Source organism: Pygocentrus nattereri, chromosome 5 (assembly GCF_015220715.1).
Source record: "Pygocentrus nattereri isolate fPygNat1 chromosome 5, fPygNat1.pri, whole genome shotgun sequence".
In the NCBI taxonomy this organism is placed as follows: domain Eukaryota; kingdom Metazoa; phylum Chordata; class Actinopteri; order Characiformes; family Serrasalmidae; genus Pygocentrus; species Pygocentrus nattereri.
In genome coordinates this window covers 3,312,003-3,318,934 of record NC_051215.1, presented here as the reverse complement: position 1 = coordinate 3,318,934, position 6,932 = coordinate 3,312,003, and positions in this window count along the sequence as shown.

Sequence of the window (6,932 nt, the reverse complement as noted above, 5' to 3'; positions counted from 1 at the left end):
AAGATCAAGCTGCTTCAGTTCTGAAAGCATCCACAGGTGTTTCTGTCCATCCTTCCACTGTGAGAAGACCACTCAGCGCTGTGGGTCTGAAAGGATGTGTAGCTGATCAAGAAGAACCTCGCTGAGAAAAGGAGACGGACACATCAAACAAAGAAGCTGAACGATGGACTGACCGCCCCAGAGTCCGGACGTCAATGTGTTTCATTATTTGGTGTCTGGCTTTTTTGCGAAGTACTGTATGGAATGTGGTGATTTTTGAGACACACCAATTTCGTATACACAGATCAGGCATAACGTCATGACCACCTCCTCGTTTCTACACTCATTGTCCAGTTTATCAGCTCCACTTACTGTATAGCTGCACTCTGTAGTTCTACAGTTACAGACTGTAGTCCATCTGTTTCTCTGATACTTTGTTAGCCCCCTTTTACTGCTGTGTCTGATCCACTCAGACCAGCACAACACACACTAACACACCACCACCATGTCAGTGTTACTGCAGTGCTGAGAATGATCCACCACCCAAACAGTACCTGCTCTGTGAGGGTCCATGGGGGTCCTGACCACTAAAAGAACAGGGTAACAGAGTATCAGAGAAACAGATGGACTACAGTCTGTAACTGTAGAACTACAGAGTGCAGCTATACAATAAGTGGAGCTTATAAGATGGACAGTGAGCTTAGAAACGAGGAGGTGCTCATAGCGTTATGCCTGATTGGTGTTTATGAGACGACTGATACTTTTAAAAACTTCAGTAACTTTTATATATTACAGGTAAATTCATAACAAAGCAAGGAGAATGTGATTTTCCATGACGTGGGTCCTGTTGAGTTAGGATGGTACTTGTGTGTTCAGACAGGTGTGTCTCCCCGGGGTTATTAGAGAAGCAGATCAACACATGCAGGTAGTTATGTAAAGCCGGGGTTGGTGGGTGGAGCATGAGGGTGTTTGTGTATGTTTTGACAGGTCACACTAGGACATGGCTGGGAGCAGAGTCTGAGGAACACCTGTTGTTGTGGAATTAGCCGGCCATCTATATCATTTGATTTTGACCTACAGTAACTCACTGACCCACCGACTTCCACACGCTGCCATTCGCGGTCAAACGGCTGGAGCTCGGCGCTGCACTACCATGGCAAGAAATGGAAGAGCAGGTCAGCAAGCTGTGAGGGTGTAGAGGCCTGTGAACTTGTTGCACTAAAATCTGAATCTCTTCACCAGCCCCTCCTTCCAAAGAACAATAAAAATAATAAAAATAAATAAAAATAGCGGCAAGCAGTAAAAAGAATGCTTTCAGTAGCACAAAGCTGAAGACCAGTTTACACAGTATCAGACTGGGATGTATGATGGGATTGAAAATGGGTCGGTGTCAGCTAATCAGACCATTGTTTATGAAATATGAGATTTTCAGATTTGACCAACATTTCACTGATATTTGACATATTTATTGTTTAGCTGTGTTGTTGCACAAAAGTCTGCATTTTATTCATTTTACTGAATTTGAAACCCTCTGCAAATGTGCTAGTCCAGGTCTATTTAGTCCCAGTTTGTACATTTTATAAATATTTAGATATCAGTAGATGTGTTTATGTAAAATGCCAAACATCTGCAAACAGTTCTCATATCAGTGCACCCCAAGGATCCCCAGCACCCCAAATAACTGTAGAAAGCAATAGAACAAAGAAGTAAATAAGCAATAGAATGGCTATAATAATAATAACAGTAAAAACAGTAGAGAGCCGGGGACACAGCAGCTCAATAATTACAAAAAAATCAAAGGAAAAAAGTATAATCAAGTATAAACTCTGTTTTGTTTATGTTTAACTTTATGGTCCCAGTTTCACAAATTTCTTTAAACTATACTAATATTAAAGACTAGAATAGAAGACATTACGTATCATTTAGATTATTTTATATTTTATTTAAGTTAAATATTATAACTTTTTATTAGTTTTTTCCTCTTTTGTAACGAAACGATATTATTAAAGCTAGAAGCTGCCTTATACAGTTGTACATGGCAGAATTGCTCGTAAGTTGGCTGGAAAGGCAAAGCAAAACCCCCATATGACCGCGAAGGACCTGCAGGAAGGTAATAGTTTCTTTGGCCACAGTGACCAAAGGTACGTTTGGAGGGAAAAAACGAGCAGCATTTGATGAAAGGAACACCTTGCCAATTGTTAAATATGGGCGTGAAGCTTTAAAGCTTTGGGGTTGTGTGGCAGCCAGTGGCAGGAGACATTGCACAGGAAGAGAGAAGAATGGATTATGCATAAATATCTGCAAATTCTGGAGGCAAACGTGACAGCCAATCAAGAAACCGAAGCCGAAAAGAAGCACAACAGGTGAGCGATCCAGAGCAAAATGCACCACAAGTTACTTCACGAAACGCAGGCTGAAGCTTCTGGAATGCCGCTACAGTCCCGTGACTTAAACGTCGTTAAAAATCTGTAGGTAGATCCTGAACATGCTGTGCATGCAAGACCACCCGGGAATGCTGCAGCACCGGAAGCATTCTGCGAGGAAGTGTGGGTGAAAATTCCCAAAACAAGAACAGGAAGACCGCTAGCTCTGCGGTGGTGTAAACCGAGTTTGGCTTGAATAAAAAAGTGCACTGGTATATCTGTACCCTGTATCAGCTGATACCACATTATCCGATATCTCCAGGTATCGGAATTGTGAGAGAAAAAGTGGGATCGGTGCCTCCCTGTTGTTTGGGGACTGTAACTACAGTGAGTGAGTGTTTACATGCGCTCAATAAACTGATCATAATCAAATTTCTGCAGTTATCGGATTATTCAAATTTTCATTTAAACAAGGTTAGAAATCTGATAAAGAGGCTGGATTTGAGCTCGATAGTCAGATTTCTCAGCGCTGTGAGCTCTCACTCTGATTTCTTTCGGATTTCTCAGTCTGCGCATGTGTGAAAACAGACGGTGGTACCGGAAATAAGTGAGCAGTGTCGTCGCAAGACGCAGCAAACACTTATAGAGCGACGCTGAATCCGAATACATGCGTGACGAAATAAAGGGTTTGAATGTTCTTCATCTTCTAGATGATGTACGTTCATATTTTCAGGTAAGGTGGTGTGACATTTTTAAAGAAAGCTGCAACATGAAGTTTGAGTTTTACGTTATATTTACATCACATCTTCTGTGAATTTTTTGGCTGGTTGTAAAGCAGAAATCTGATTACTGTCTGACTCGTGTAGACCTGGAGTTTCCCCATTATCTGATTACTGTCTGACTCATGTAGACCTGGAGTTTCCCCATTATCTGATTACTGTCTGACTCATGTAGACCTGGAGTTTCCCCATTATCTGATTACTGTCTGACTCGTGTAGACCTGGAGTTTCCCCGTTATCTGATTACTGTCTGACTCCTGTAGACCTGGAGTTTCCCCGTTATCTGATTACTGTCTGACTCCTGTAGACCTGGAGTTTCCCCGTTATCTGATTACTGTCTGACTCCTGTAGACCTGGAGTTTCCCCGTTATCTGATTACTGTCTGACTCCTGTAGACCTGGAGTTTCCCCGTTATCTGATTACTGTCTGACTCCTGTAGACCTGGAGTTTCCCCGTTATCTGATTACTGTCTGACTCGTGTAGACCTGGAGTTTCCCCATTATCTGATTACTGTCTGACTCCTGTAGACCTGGAGTTTCCCCGTTATCTGATTACTGTCTGACTCCTGTAGACCTGGAGTTTCCCCGTTATCTGATTACTGTCTGACTCGTGTAGACCTGGAGTTTCCCCGTTATCTGATTACTGTCTGACTCGTGTAGACCTGGAGTTTCCCCGTTATCTGATTACTGTCTGACTCGTGTAGACCTGGAGTTTCCCCGTTATCTGATTACTGTCTGACTCCTGTAGACCTGGAGTTTCCGCATCATCTGATTACTGTCTGACTCCTGTAGACCTGGAGTTTCCCCGTTATCTGATTACTGTCTGACTCCTGTAGACCTGGAGTTTCCCCGTTATCTGATTACTGTCTGACTCGTGTAGACCTGGAGTTTCCCCATCATCTGATTACTGTCTGACTCCTGTAGACCTGGAGTTTCCCCGTTATCTGATTACTGTCTGACTCGTGTAGACCTGGAGTTTCCCCGTTATCTGATTACTGTCTGACTCATGTAGACCTGGAGTTTCCCTGTTATCTGATTACTGTCTGACTCGTGTAGACCTGGAGTTTCCCCGTTATCTGATTACTGTGACTCATGTAGACCTGGAGTTTCCCCATCATCTGATTACTGTCTGACTCCTGTAGACCTGGAGTTTCCCCATCATCTGATTACTGTCTGACTCCTGTAGACCTGGAGTTTCCCCGTTATCTGATTACTGTCTGACTCGTGTAGACCTGGAGTTTCCCAGTTATCTGATTACTGTCTGACTCATGTAGACCTGGAGTTTCCCTGTTATCTGATTACTGTCTGACTCGTGTAGACCTGGAGTTTCCCCGTTATCTGATTACTGTGACTCATGTAGACCTGGAGTTTCCCCGTTATCTGATTACTGTCTGACTCGTGTAGACCTGGAGTTTCCCCGTTATCTGATTACTGTCTGACTCCTGTAGACCTGGAGTTTCCCCGTTATCTGATTACTGTCTGACTCGTGTAGACCTGGAGTTTCCCCGTTATCTGATTACTGTCTGACTCGTGTAGACCTGGAGTTTCCCCGTTATCTGATTACTGTCTGACTCCTGTAGACCTGGAGTTTCCCCGTTATCTGATTACTGTGACTCATGTAGACCTGGAGTTTCCCCGTTATCTGATTACTGTCTGACTCGTGTAGACCTGGAGTTTCCCCGTTATCTGATTACTGTCTGACTCGTGTAGACCTGGAGTTTCCCCGTTATCTGATTACTGTCTGACTCGTGTAGACCTGGAGTTTCCCCGTTATCTGATTACTGTCTGACTCGTGTAGACCTGGAGTTTCCCCGTTATCTGATTACTGTCTGACTCCTGTAGACCTGGAGTTTCCGCATCATCTGATTACTGTCTGACTCCTGTAGACCTGGAGTTTCCCCGTTATCTGATTACTGTCTGACTCCTGTAGACCTGGAGTTTCCCCATCATCTGATTACTGTCTGACTCCTGTAGACCTGGAGTTTCCCCGTTATCTGATTACTGTCTGACTCGTGTAGACCTGGAGTTTCCCCGTTATCTGATTACTGTCTGACTCATGTAGACCTGGAGTTTCCCTGTTATCTGATTACTGTCTGACTCGTGTAGACCTGGAGTTTCCCCGTTATCTGATTACTGTGACTCATGTAGACCTGGAGTTTCCCCATTATCTGATTACTGTCTGACTCCTGTAGACCTGGAGTTTCCCCGTTATCTGATTACTGTCTGACTCCTGTAGACCTGGAGTTTCCCCATTATCTGATTACTGTCTGACTCCTGTAGACCTGGAGTTTCCCCATTATCTGATTACTGTCTGACTCCTGTAGACCTGGAGTTTCCCCGTTATCTGATTACTGTCTGACTCATGTAGACCTGGAGTTTCCCCGTTATCTGATTACTGTCTGACTCGTGTAGACCTGGAGTTTCCCCGTTATCTGATTACTGTCTGACTCGTGTAGACCTGGAGTTTCCCCGTTATCTGATTACTGCCTGACTCGTGTAGACCTGGAGTTTCCCCGTTATCTGATTACTGTCTGACTCCTGTAGACCTGGAGTTTCCCCATTATCTGATTACTGTCTGACTCCTGTAGACCTGGAGTTTCCCCATTATCTGATTACTGTCTGACTCCTGTAGACCTGGAGTTTCCCCGTTATCTGATTACTGTCTGACTCCTGTAGACCTGGAGTTTCCCCATTATCTGATTACTGTCTGACTCCTGTAGACCTGGAGTTTCCCCATTATCTGATTACTGTCTGACTCCTGTAGACCTGGAGTTTCCCCGTTATCTGATTACTGTCTGACTCGTGTAGACCTGGAGTTTCCCCGTTATCTGATTACTGTCTGACTCGTGTAGACCTGGAGTTTCCCTGTTATCTGATTACTGTCTGACTCATGTAGACCTGGAGTTTCCCTGTTATCGGCTTCCTAAGTGCATGTAAATGCATTCACTATTAGATTTCAGTCCGTTGGCTTCATGAATGGTAATGTCCATTAGGCTGTTTCAGGGCTCTCTGGTCGCAGGAGGTGCCTGTGCTGTCAGGTGCTGAATCAAGGCCAGAGTTTACCACAGTTCAACAGTTTATTACAACATAAATAGTTTTTTTTAAACAGAACAACAAAATGGAAACGGTACTAAAAGTTATAAACAGATTAAAAAGGAGACTGAAAGTGAACTGGAGGCCGTATACACTATTTTGAACTTGGTTCTTTTAGGAAAGAGATCATCTACTCAAAAGAATCATCTACAGCTAAAGTCAAGTAAAATTCACTCAAGTAGAATCTACTGTTTAAAAAAAAACAAAAACACAACAACAACAACAAAAAAAAAAAACCCACAACAACAAAGTAACGCAACGCTAAATAAAATACATTCAAACCATGTCTGGTCCAAAAGTGCAAACACGTCATGAAAATGAAACTCGGCCAGTGGGTCTGCTGCTGATCTTTTCCAGCTGAAAGCGAAGAGTCGCAGAAGCGAAAACGTCAAGCACACAACTGTTTTTCCGCTCTTTTGGAAGCAGTCACTCACATATGTACATTTTAGGGCCATTTTGGACCATTTCTGCAACCTCACTCCCAGCAACATATCGCTGTTGTCGGAACATCTCCATTTTTGTCATTTTTCAGTTTTTGACATAATTTGAAAATGTTTGTTGATCTTTACATTGTACATAAATTTCATGATGAATGGACCAAAAACAAACTGCCCAAAATGCCTTGGAAAGACGTCTGGTTCCATTGACTTACATTAAAAGTAAAGCACATTCTTTTCCTCCTCCTGTAAAGTTAGCGTTTTGGAAAGGTTTTGATCCGA